This window comes from Camelus dromedarius, chromosome Y, assembly GCF_036321535.1.
Source record: "Camelus dromedarius isolate mCamDro1 chromosome Y, mCamDro1.pat, whole genome shotgun sequence".
In the NCBI taxonomy this organism is placed as follows: domain Eukaryota; kingdom Metazoa; phylum Chordata; class Mammalia; order Artiodactyla; family Camelidae; genus Camelus; species Camelus dromedarius.
The window spans coordinates 12212476-12225648 of record NC_087473.1 but is presented as its reverse complement, the minus strand read 5'-3'; the positions used below and the strand labels follow the sequence as shown (position 1 = coordinate 12225648).

At 50.0% G+C, this 13173-nt stretch overlaps 1 protein-coding gene across 1 annotated transcript in view; it reads right to left on the bottom strand.

Annotated features, from left to right (window-relative positions):
- LOC135320353 (protein Shroom2-like) overlaps nt 1-13173 on the bottom strand; it is a 113636-nt gene that overhangs the window by 65349 nt on the left and 35114 nt on the right. The window lies entirely within an intron of this gene.

The following is a 13173-nucleotide window of genomic DNA, read 5'->3' as shown; positions in this document are numbered from 1 at the left end:
CTGCTCCCACCAAAGTGCGGACAAGCAGAAAGGCGGCCAGAAAAGACAAACCTTCAGAAAAGTACAAACGAAACGGAGAACAGGCCAAGGCAGCTAACCAGGAAACCGAATTCAAAAACTGCTCTTCCTGCGGAGTGATGGAGATGTGAGCTATCTTGATCGTGGTAGTGGTTGCATGGGTGCACACATCTATCAAAATTCATCAAGTTGTACATGTGAAATATGTGTAGTTTACTGTTCAGGAGCCATACCACAATAAAGGTGTTTAAAAAAAAAAAAAGGCAAGGCGAGCACAGCCTCTGAGGAAGCAGGAGAGGAGGACGCAGGGTCCGCGAAATATCACACACCCGTCCATCAGGGGCCCCTGGTCCCCTAACTAGTACAAGCCAGGAATATTTCATCAACTATTTTAGGAAAGTTTCACTGTTGCTGTATGACATGCTGAGAGAAAGGAATACCCACCTCATCTCATTTTTGAAGTATAAATGCTTTTCTTTTAAGAGGTGAAATTGTTCGGTGGTTATTTTGTGGTACAACCAGGGAAGAGTGGGATGTTGAAATCCAGGAGGCTCTGGCTGTCCTGAGTGTCAGGAGAACCTTCCATGGGGAGTGGGGGGCAGTCTTTTTTACCCGACAGCACAAAGCACACTAAACGGAAATGTGGAGTCACCGTCATGCACTTAATACGTCTTGAACGTTTAAAATTATCTCCATTCCCATGTTTCTTAGTAGAATTACTTCCTAAAGAAAACCACTGCTTGATCTTGACTCCTCCTGTCCCTGGTCAGGTTAGTCCAGTTTCCCGTATAATGTGTTGTCAATGTGCCACAAAAAACTGGGAATTTCAGCATGTAGTGTTTATGATATTAAACTGTCAATTAGTGGGAACTAAGACATCCCAGATGTCCCATTTGAAGACAGTCATACCTGATAGTCTGTTAAGAAAAAGTATGTTCCATATTTTAAGCCGGAAAAGAATCACAACTATGGAATTTTTGATCTTCAGTACACATATGTCAAGAACAGTGTACAAACTAAAATGTCTGGGTACCGAGTCTCAAAACAACAAACAGAATTTCAATCATGAAAGAAAACAATTCCTTTCCTCATGGTTGACAAGCAATGTATCAAAAAGCAAGAAAAAGGGTAGCCACCTCCACATGCAAAAAGTGCTAAAAAAAAAAAACCAAGAACCTACCTCATAGGTTTGGACTGAGAAGAACGAGTCGGTATCTAGTCTCACCGTGAGAATAGAAGGTCTGCTGCGAAGACTCTAACACACTGCCTTCACCCATCCCTGCAGTGAGGGCTGAATCATCACAGGAGGCTTAGTAAGACTGAGAAAGGCAGGCGTGGCCTGGACAAGGGGACAGAGCCAGGGTAACGGACAGAGCAGGCCAGTGAGATGCGTGGAAGGTCTGGAGGCTGTGGAGGCTGCGGGTAGGAGCCAGAAGTCCCAACAGAAACAGAGGAGAGGCAGGAAGAAACAGAGAGGGAAAAGAACCTGCATCAGAGGGTGGGAAGTGGCAGCTCAGGGGCCAGGTCGCCTGGGACAGAGAAGTGCAGGAAAGGGTTCATTCTGAGCCAAGAGCAGGGGCAGGAGAAAGCCCAGGGGATGTGCCTCCTCTCCACACAAGGCGACGGTCTAGGGCCTCAGGGCTCTGCAGTGTCCCAGCCTCAGGTCACACAGCATGCCAGGGGACACGGGCCAGTTTCTGGAGAGCAACATTCAGGGAGCGTTTTCTCAACACCACTGCCTGGTGAGGGAGTCACGACCCAGAAAGAGAAAGATGGGCCAGCACCCACTCCAGCACCATGCCCATTAGCAACGCACCACGTCTCAACTCCGAGCCCACCTGTCACTGCCTGGCCGGGGCAATGCTGCAGCCAGACCCACCACCGTATCTCCCCCGCCAGCTGGTCCCACACCAGCGTCGTCAGCAGAGGGCGCTGGAGGGACGCAGGAGGAGGGAGGGCTCCCCTTCCGACTTCAGCCTGCTTTCCCCTCTGCCTGCTCCCGGGCAGTCGCTAACCCCACAGCGGCTTCCTGCAAGTTCCACTGTCACCTGAGTGGGGAGCTCCCCGGCCACTTTCAGAAGCATTCCCTCGGGTGGCTTCCCGGGGGCTGCACTGGCATGCCAGCCAGTCCCCCTAGCACCCTGGCCAGCTGCCACGGCCACGTCTGCACAAGGGGCAGCTTCCTGCCGGCTGCTGTCCAGCGGGCCTCCGGACGCCCACCCCATGAAGTTCTGCATCTGAGCCCGGCAGGGGGCAGGCAGTGGGAGGGTAGACCCACGCCTCCTTCTTCCTTCCTTAGGTCATCTGTCTCAGTCTTAGAGGTGGTGACTGCTCCTTGGAGCTGCCAGGTCTGCATTCTTTACAGTTTTCCTTACCCCGAAGGAGTCGCTAGTTAATAACCAGTTCCTCAATAAGTTGATAGTAAGTCGTAACATGTTAATAGTTAATAATTATTTACACCAGGGGCCAGCAGACTTTCCCATCAAGAGCCACGTGGTAAATACTTCAGGCTTTGCGGGGGTCTTTCGGTCTCTATGGCAACCCTGCCCGACAGAGAAGGGGCGAGTTGGTATTTGGCCAGTTTGCCGAATCCCACTTCCTATTAAGCATTCCCTGTTCAAATCACCGTATGCTTTCTGTGTCCCATCTGGACCCTGACAGACATAAATCCTGTGACAGGCGCGGCAACGGGCACGCAGGGCCCGAGGCACAGAGGGAAGGGCCCCTCAGAGCGCGGGAGGGGCTGAGTACCGGGCGGGCTCCAGATACGTCCTCACCTCCAGCACCCAGCCACACCCTGTGCAGAAAGACTTGGTTTCTCTTTGCCTCGGTTTTGTCACCCAGAACGATGGCGGTAAAAGCTAGCTGTCTCACAGCCCAGGACCATCAGGAGAATCAAAGTGACACAATTATGAAAATATTCCGCAAGCTAGAACTATTATACAAGTATACAAATCACTTTACTTCTAGTTTGTTGGTGTCCAAATAGGGGCTACAACCTTGGCAAGGCTCCTCGACAGTCAAGGTCAGTAACAGATGGTCCCCTGATTTTAACGGGAGGAAAGCAGACGCTTACGCAGTAAAGAGAGACTGCTTCATTTACAGTGCTCCACGCTGGTTAGGTTGAGTGCTCTCTAAGCCCTTCCACACAACGCTGTTTTGGGGGAAAGAAATCCCAAAGCTCAGTTATCCTAGACGTTCTTAGTGTTCACTCTAAACCTAATTTAAAGTTTCCTTTTTCCTTTCATTAGCTGCTGCAGCCTTACAGAAAGCTTTTGCAATACAGAAAGTTGCAATTTACAAATGGGGTGTTCTACAAAAGGTTAACCTAAGTAGATTATGTGGAAACCAGATCCCATTTCCCCCATTCAAAAAAAACACACATGACTTAAACGGTAGTTTAAGTTCTCAGGCTAAGACACAAATGCCTCTTTAAAATACGACATGGTTTAAATATCATGGATTTGCTATCAAGCAAAGGGGAAAAAAAGAAATGTGTACTTCCCCAGATGGCCCTCTGAAATGTATGCACAGGTCAAGTGTTTATAACTCAGGTGTAGCACGGGGTCCTCGTGGTTAAAGTGGGAACTACATTTTCTGGAATCTCCATCATTGTACAGTTTATGAGATTTGGTGCAAAGCAGCATCTGTCTGAGGAGAGGACGAGGAGGTGATGCAGGGGTCCCCAGTGCCCATCACTCCACATCCCCGTCTGCCCACCAGGATGTGCCGGGCCCTGGCCCGCGCAGAGGTAGCCGTACAGAGCCAGCCTCCCGTCCAGCTCCCGGGGCTGGCTGAGCGTGGCTTCTCAGAGGCTCTTTTCCGTCCAGGACCCCCCAGTTCTCCCTTTCAGACCCTCCTCAACAATGACCTAACCTCTGGTTCCTGTGGTACCCCCTTTCCCATCACATTCACAGCACCTCTGCTCCCCTGAGCCGGAACAGAGCCCAGTGCCACCACACGAACGTCAGCATGCTGAGGAGACGGGCCAGTGAGGGCCTGAGCACCTGTAACTCGTGTTTTAAATTGTGGTTTAAAAAAAACACACACACATAAAATCAACCCTCATCCGTGTTTAAGTGTACAGTTCAGCAGTGTTCACTCCAAGTACCCTGTGTATAACTGGTGCCCAGAACTTCATCTTGCAAGACTGACCCCATACCCAGTGAACATCTCCCCTGCCCCAGGCAAACACCATCTGCTCCGCTTCCGTGACCCTGTCCACTCTGGGTACCTGGTGTGCATGGAATCTTACAGGACTGTCTTTTCGTGTCCAGCTGTGGAACTCAAGGTCCATCCACATGTAACATGTGATGCGTGGCATCCTTCCGTTTTTACAGCTAATATTCCACTGTATGTACATGCCACATTTTCTTTATCCTTTCATCGGTCGGCAGATACCTGAGCTGCTTGCTAACACCTGCAACTCTTGGGGACTGGGTGGGTTCATAAATCAATACGACCACTTGGAAAACAGAACAACCTGCCAGTCAGCCACGTGTACATGTATTAACCAAAAGAACGATCACACTGGCACCATCTATAGCAGCTAAAAGCCGGAAACAGCGCTGATGTCCACCAAACACAGCGTGGGAGGGTCCAGCACAGGAACACCAGGCCACGTTTCTCCGGCCACACATCATCACCCCAGACAACCGGGGCTGCGTCCTTTGTCGTGGGGCCGTGCTGTGCACAGTCATGTGCTGTGAAGCAGCATTCCACCCACTAAATGCCAGGACGTCCTCCAACCCAAATTCTAACAACCAGAAATGTCTCCAGATGTTCCGCAATGTGCCCTGGGGGACAAAAAACATCATCCCCTGCGTTGAGAATCCCTGCTCTAGAGAAAGGATGAAGTATCCAAGACACGCATCACAGCTCTTGTGGATCCCAAAAAGGGAACATTCACCCCTAAGATCCCTTTTCACCCTGCTGCGCTGTAAAACCCACCCACCAGGGGAGGAAGCAGGCGGCCCCCCGCCTCACACAAGCCCCTTCCAGCAGCAGCGACACAGGAAGCCAGCCCACGAGACCAGGTGGAGCCAGTGTGTGGCAGCAACCACTGCCACGCAGAACGGGCCTTGTTGTCTGGAGCCCACGAGCCCTGCCCAAACCTCACAGGCTGGCACCTGAGAAGCCTCTTTCCTTTCTCCAGGAAAAATGGTCCTTCTCACCTGCAGGCTTTGTTGGCTGGGTCCCCTCGATTCACACCCGACCCTCTGATACGCACACTCACGCTGCCTGGGCCCACGCCAGACGTCACCGTTTTGAGCGCCACACCAGGCCCCCACTAGCCCCCCGTGGGACTCGACGTCCTCCTCCTGGCCTCCCGGACACCCTGGGTGCATCACCGCCCAGGGCTCTGAACCCTGTTCATGGTTCCCTGCTAACGCCGCTGGCCCCACAGCAGGACCTCCTCCATCTCTTGGAGGACAAAACCCCCATTGGATCTCTGTTGCGTGCCCCCCTCATCCCAGTGTCTGCAGCAACACAACAGGCAACATTTCTGCCCCGCTGGAGAGGGGCAACGGGTCAGCTACGCAGTGAAGTTCCTGTCAAAAGCCCGCTTTCACCTTACACTTTGGGAGGAAGACACCACAGCCCTGCTCTCTCAAGCTGGTTTTCCAAGAATCCAGAACTGTCCGGGCAAAAGCAAGCAGGCTTCCCACCAGTCTGGGAACACAGAGCTGCCTTGGTCCTAACCCTTTCCTCAGGCATCTTTTGAAAATGAGCAGTGGCGACACTGAAGCACCAGTTCAACAGGGATGAGAGGAATTACCTAATTACGCAATTTTCAAAGAGAAAAAGCAAACTGAAAGCGCTGATAGGCCATCAAGGAACAGGAAGAGGAACTAACTGCTGGACATGAGAACAAAGGGTCCCCGCTTGTGAGAACACACGGCTGTTTATTTGTAGTGGACGTTCCCAGCCTTCTGCTATTTCAAAGGAGCAGTGCTTGTTCCCGGAGATAAGGCGGCCACCCAGCCATGTGAGACAGGGGCTGCCCAGAGGGGCTGCAGCCAAGGCCGGCTCACCTTCCCTGTGGGCGAGCCGGAGATCCCCGCAAGCCTTCATCTTTTTATGGGATAAAATATGGATGATCTTGTCCAGAAGAAGGGCTGCCTGTTTTGTTTTGTTTTGGGGGGGGGGGGCTTTGTTTTGATTTTTTTTTAATTGAAGTACAGTCGGTTCACAATGTTCTGTCAATTTCTGGTGTACAGCATAATAGTTCAGTCGTGCATATACATACATGTATTTGTTTTCATATTCTTTTTCATTATAGGTTACTACAAGATATGGAATAGAGTTCCCTGTGCTGTACAGTAGGACCTCCTTGTTTATCTATTTCATATATAGTAGTGTGTATCTGCAAACCTCGAAGGGCTGCCTTTCTGAACAAGTCTTCCCAGGGATGTTGCCACAGACAGGATGCTTGTGTCCCCCCTAATTCCCATTTTGAAATCTCACCCCCAAAGTGATGCATAAGGAGGTGGGGGTCTCTGGGAGGTGATGAGGTCACGAGGGTGGAATCTTCATGAACGAGATCTGTGTTATCGTAAAATAGGCCCCAGAGACCTCCCTCACCCCCTTCCCTCATGTGAAGATAGGAGAAGACGCCATCAGGAAACCAGGAAGCAGGTCCTCCCTGGACACCAGATCTGTCGGCACCTCAATCATGGACTTCCAGCCTTCAGAGCTGGGAGAAATAAATGCTTCTAGTCTCTGGACACCCAGTCTGCAGCGGTTTTTGTTACAGCAGCCCAAATGGACAAAAGACAGGCATCGAAGGTCCAGCACGGTGGGGCATGCAGGAGGCACCGAGCTGCACACACAGGTGCTCATAGGGCAGGGAAGGAAGAGGCCTGGGGTGCAAAGACACAGCCCTTGAGAGGGCCCCTGGGGAGGTGGCAGGGTCCCCTCAAAGGTGCAGCTGCTACCCAGTGCTGGCAGCCAGAAGACCTGGGGAAATTAACACCTGGTGCCGGCAGGTCTTCCCTTTTTTTTTTTTTTAAGAAGCTGGAAATCTTGAATTTTTACAGGTACTCATTTGCTCTTAAAACTGAGAACCAGAAAAAAAAAAAAGAAAGACATGGGAAAGTCACACCTGTGTAACCCCCAATGGGCAGCCTCTGGTGTGGGTAATTCCCTTCCCAGTGTGTCAGACTCCACGGCCACACAGGACCCTCCACCCCAAGGTGATCTCCCCAACGCCTACCCTCACATCCTCCTCCTGCCTCTCCCAACTTGGCCTCTCTCAGGGCTTCACTTGAGCCCACGTTCTCCAGGACCCCATCTTTCATAGGCGCCGCCCTGCACCATTACTAGAATCAGAGCATCTATGGTACCGACAGCCCCGCTCCGCGCAGAGCTAGAACCGCTCCCCCGCCCCAGACACAGGATGAGCCACTGTCCCCTCGCAGGGAGGGCAGCCTGATGGTCCCGAGAGGAGGTGGAAGCGGATGTGAGCTGGCGGCCCCTGAGGAATGCCTTTGTCTCTGCTATCAAAGGGGCAGAAACATCTGGCACCACCTTTCCCCTTCTCCTCTGGCCATGAACAAACACGTGCCCTGGATGTAGCAGCTGCCGTACGAGGGACAGACCTGACGGGTCAGGCGCCCCAGACACAGAGCCGGATGTGCACGGGCTGGGCGTCCAGGGCAGCAGCAAACCCACCCAGGGGTCCCTGAAAGGGCCTGAGGCAAGGGCCTTAGAAAACCGGGCCCATTCATCCAGAAGACATCGATACATTAATGAGTCATAATTCCTTTAAATCCAAACCGTTTGTTCTTTTCATGTTTATAATGTTAAGAAATCAAACACCAAATGAGATAGTTCGAAACACTAAAACTTTGTTAGCCTTTGTAATAAAAAAAATACATCTTGAGGGGTAGAGTTTATTATCATGTCTGAGAAACAGGCTAAGGAAACCTACAGTGTCCTGCTGTACTCAGGTTTTCATCTACGACTAAGACATAACGCACGTGCCCTAGAAATCTACCAGCTCCAAGTCCCCACGTGTGTTCCCATCTAATGCCTGCACGCCTTGGTCACAGAGGAGTATAATGCACTTTAAAAAAGCTATCATGGTCGGGAATAAGGGCTGGGTACTTACAAAATCCAGAGTTTACATGGACGGGACATGACAGTGGGTTTTTCAATAGATACATTAGACTCATCTCCCCAGGAATATATTTTCTCCACAGTCAATTGAACTTTAGAATCAAACCAAAATAGCCGAGTTATCACCTAACTTGTAACCCTCCTCTGTCATCTAAAAAACAGGAAAGAAAAAAAAAAAAAGAAAAAAACACTGAAGATTTAAGTTACTCCAACCATGACGAGACTGCACAGAAACACCAGAAACCCTCGGCTGACTTTTCAGCAGCCAAGATCACAGGCATTTCGCCCAAGTTCATTCACAGCTTTGGGGGGGGAATGGAAACATTCTTAAGCCTTAGCGGGGGAAAAATGACACAAACTAACGTGACTTACTTCTTCTGACACAGTAGGGCTTCACTCTCAGCCAGGACAGGGAACATCAAAAGCTTTTTGGTTGTGCTCCACGGGAAGGGGGTGTGTGCAACCATCTATCAGGCCTTCAGGTTGCCTGGGAGCCCATTTCTACTTTCTCCCCAGGCGGACGACTGAACGACTCACCAGCCAACCAGAGAGTTCCTTAGGTGTCAGTTCACGAAGGGCAGAAGCGTGCAGAGCCAGGCACCAAGATGACAGCTCCCCCACACCCCAAGGCTGTGCTATGCCCTCCCAGGTGGGGGCGGTATAACAGTCACCATGGCAACGCTTCAGCATCAAGGCCGCCTGTGAAGCTGGCTGTAGCCTGCCTTCATCCCATGCCCTGTGTTTCACTCCACCCTTTCAGGGACAGAACATGTCGCAAAATAAACATTCATCCGCTAGGCGCCATATGGCACTATTTGAGATGTTTATCACTGTGTTCAAAAAAAAAAAAAAAAAAAAAAAAGCAGGAGGCAGCTATCTCCCATGACAGAGTATTAAAAAAAAAAAACTTCTGCCCGAGGACTCTACAAACAACATCAATGTAGGTAACAGTGACAGGTTCCAAACATAGCTAAAATACCCAAGAACTTTCTTTCACTAGATTTTGACATCAAAAGCACAACTTCGAGATAAAAGATGAAAAGCACTCTACGAAGAGAACAGTTAATTACATGATTTAAAAAAGAATTTAAAGCATCAGTCAATCACAAAGGAAAGAGTAGATGTTAACGTTCTTGCTCTCTTTTTAAAAGAGGGCCTTGAACATCTCCGTACCTCTCAAGTTATCCTTTGAGGTGGTTCTGACATGAAACTGGGAAAAACTACTTGTGCCATTTACTTGGGACAGATTTTTTTACTTTAATTTGGGGGTGGGGGTTTAGCTTTTATTTATTTTTTAATGGAGTTACTGGGGATTGAACCCAGGACCCCGTGCACGCTAGGCACGCACTCTACCACTGAGCTACAGCCTCCCTACTTGTACCATTTACTTGAAATCAAAGTCATCAAGGAGAATTTTGTAGTCAGGGCGGACTCCTGTGTTCCTCTTTCTTCCGACCCTTCTCCATTCAATCCAGCTTCCCATGGTCAGAAATTTGATTTGCAAGCTGCCATCCTGCGCTGCTCAGAGTTCACTCTCACTCATTACCGCTTGGTGCCTGCAGAACCCACCACAGGGAAGCTTCCCCACTGAGAATCTGCTGCCTTTGACTTCCACTCCTAAACAACTACGGGGTAAGAGGTCAGGCCAGGCTTCCCCACACCCGCCGGCTCTTCAGGAAAGCACACCGAGGATCCCAAAGAGAAGTAACCTGCTGTGATGGTTACTGTGCACATATGAAGGGGAGAGCTGCAATCAGCAGCTCCTGTGGCTTTAACATGGGAGAAGATGCAGAGGACAGGGAAAGGCCACTGCAGCCTGTGTCCCTGTCCCTCCCGCAGGTCAGGCTGCTCTGGCCTCGCCTCCCTCACTACGTGACAGAAGCCGGGGCTGGAGAAGGGCTGCAGCCCACCCACCCCACCCCCGCCATCCAGTGAGGAGACCCGTCCTTCCTTGTAGTCTAGGCACCCGAAGTGGTAACACGGGGGGGACCCACGTAGGACCCAGCATTCTCCTGAGCTGGCAGTGACGGCCACAGTGGGAATCTTGCTTTTAGGATGGAATGGGTCATACTTGGGACCGATTTGATACAGGAACTTTGGCCAGAATCTCTAACTTAAATGCATTCATTGCTACCGACACTGCAATCTGTTTTTATAACCATGTGCCTCATAACAGAGTTCTCAGGAAGCCGCTGGGGCAAAAAAGTGAAATTGTTCAACACGACATTTTCCTAAATGAAAAACAGGAGACACAATTAAGGCTCAAAAACAGGACATGAACTTCTTCCTAACACCCTCCGTAGGGTATTTCACTGCAGAGCACCTGGTCTGAGGGTCCACAGTGTACAAGATACACCCTGGAAGCACAGACCAGACTGAAGAGCCGGGGGAAATGCCTTCCAACCGAGGTTTTCCTTAGGAGAGGCTTGGAGTGTGAGCGTGAGAGACACAGAAAGAGAGAGTGTCTTTGACACCTTCTATTCCTTCATCTGGGTGGAGGTTACACGTGCGGTTTGCAATGTGAAAATCCAACGCCTGTGCTTACAATCTGCGCACTTTCCTGTACGTAGATTATATCTCAGGAAAACAATTTTATGATCCTCTGGTATGACCTGAATGGTGTCCCCCAAAAAGATATGTCAAAGTCCTAGCTTCCAGTGCCTGCGAACGTGAACTTAGTTGGAAATGAGATCTTTGCGAATGTAACCAAGTTCAGACTGGGTCGTATCAGATCAAGGTGAGCCCTGACCCAGTGGCTGATGTCCTGGTAAGAGGGAAATGTGGACACAGACACACAGGGGAGATGATGACATGAAGCAGGAGGCAGAGACTGGAACGGTCCCTCTGTGAGCTAAGGAACACCCAGAGCCACCAGAAGCTGGAAAAGGCCAGGAAGGGTCCTCCCCAGAGCCTTCCGAGAGAGTACGACCCTGCCGATACCCTGATGCCAATGCCCAGCCTCCAAACTGTGGTGCAACACACTCTTAGTGTTTTAAACAACCTCTTTTGCGGTTCTTTGTTAAGACAGCCCTAACACACCCTCCTTTTGCCACAAGAAAAGGTTACCAAGATGAGCACAGAGAACTGCTGACACAGCCACCTAGGGGTTCCAGAAGGGGACCAGGTTGTTCCAAGCCTGGGTTTCCCTAAGAATTCCACAGCAGTGGACACGCCTCCAGCTGGCTGCCCGCCTGCCCGCCTGCCCGCCTCCCTTAGTCCTGGCAGGTAGATGGGTGCACACTGCCCTGCCACAGGATACGCTAATGGCTCCCACCCCCAGCAGGAAAGACCAACCAGGGCTCCCTGCGAGCCGGTGGTGCCAGGTCTGTGAGCACCCAAGAAACACATCCATGTAAGAAGAGACTTTCTTCTTATATAGGAAACAATCGACAGATCCCACCAAGAGCTACACTCTCAAAGCTTTAAAGATCCTGACCTTTCTGGATTGTTTTAAATGCATGCCAGGGGCATCGGGTGAGGCGGGTTCCAGGACTATACCATCCACGGGAGGAAACTCACAGGCTGGGTACCAGGAAGTGAAGAAAGAGCATAAACTCCCCGCTTTCCCCAGAGACACAAACACACATCAGGAACAAACCACCCATCCTTTCTGAGCCTCAGTTCCCTTATCCATAAAATCATCAGTTCAATGACGAATGTTCTTGAGATCTTTTAGCTGTGAATTTTCACAACTACCAATCCTGCAGTTATTTGAAGAAATAATTTTAAATGACTGTCGATATATTCTGGGAGTTGAAAAAAAGTGATAATAACACCTGTGGCTTAGAATTTCAAAGCATGATATATAAAATTACACTTGCATAGTCCATATACACACCAGCAGAAAATACCATTTCCCCCAAGGTACTTCTTAGGATTATTCCATGATTATCCTGTATCTTAGAAAATTAGTAACTACTTTTAAAAATTTAACTTTATCTATGAGCATTCTTATAAAAAAGTTTTAAGTTGTCATGTACTTTAGAGAACTCTGCCTTTCCTGCCCGACATTAATAGAGAATGTCGTACGTCTACTAGTAAATTTTAGCCTCCATTATTAGCATAAAAATGTTCTGCAACAATTCTATAATCATTTTTATAGCGGGACTAATTCAACAGTCCTGAAAAACTGCGATTCGTGCAGACGTGCGCACTAGTGAGGTACAGCGTGTGTGCATGCATGACGGGATGTAACAGAGAGCAAGCCTTGGGCAGTCCCAGCTCAGGTAGAAATTCAAGACAGTGGCAACAAGGATGCAGTCACAGATGCTACGAAGGAACAGCGAGGAGCTAGCCAGGTCTCGGCAGGACAACTCCTACAGGTGGCCTGGGCATCAGAAGGCTGGACGTTTGGTTCTCCCCACCACGGCAGGGAGGAGGGAGGAAGATCACTAAGAGCAGAGCATGGAGAGTAAATCTAGTGAACTGAATGTGCCAAGTCATCAAGGCTTTAGCTGGTATGCTGCTGGGAGCTAGTGTCGGATTTTTTTTTTTTTTTTTTACAGACCACCCTGTGGCCTTTTCCAAGGGCACTAACCTCCTCCCAGGCCCTTTCGCCTGGACCTGAGCTCTTTAAAGGAACAGATTGGGGCAGAGACATGCCTCTTGTCTAATACAGCGAACTCCTGTTAATTCAAAACCAGAAACTGAAGGAACAAGAGAGACTCTAGTCATCTCGGGAACATCCTCGGCTCCAAGTGAAATTCCAGGCTAATTGGTCAATAACTGACTAGCTGGGTTGTACTACAGAGTAAGGTTCTGAACTTTTTATCCTCAGAAAAGCAGCACAGAGGTGGCAACCCAAAGCAGAGGCTAAAAGAAATACAGTGTAACCAGAAAGGGAACGCCGTGGTATTCTGACAGAGAGGAAGACCGTACCTTTCCACGTTGCTATTCATGCACCTGGGACGACGGCCCGTCTGCACACATAGGCTTCACAGGGGAACTCTGCATCACCGAGCAAGGAACTGGAACATCGGAGGGGCAGTGCTGCACTGTTTTATCTGAGCTCCGGCCTCCTGGAGGCCGGTGAGC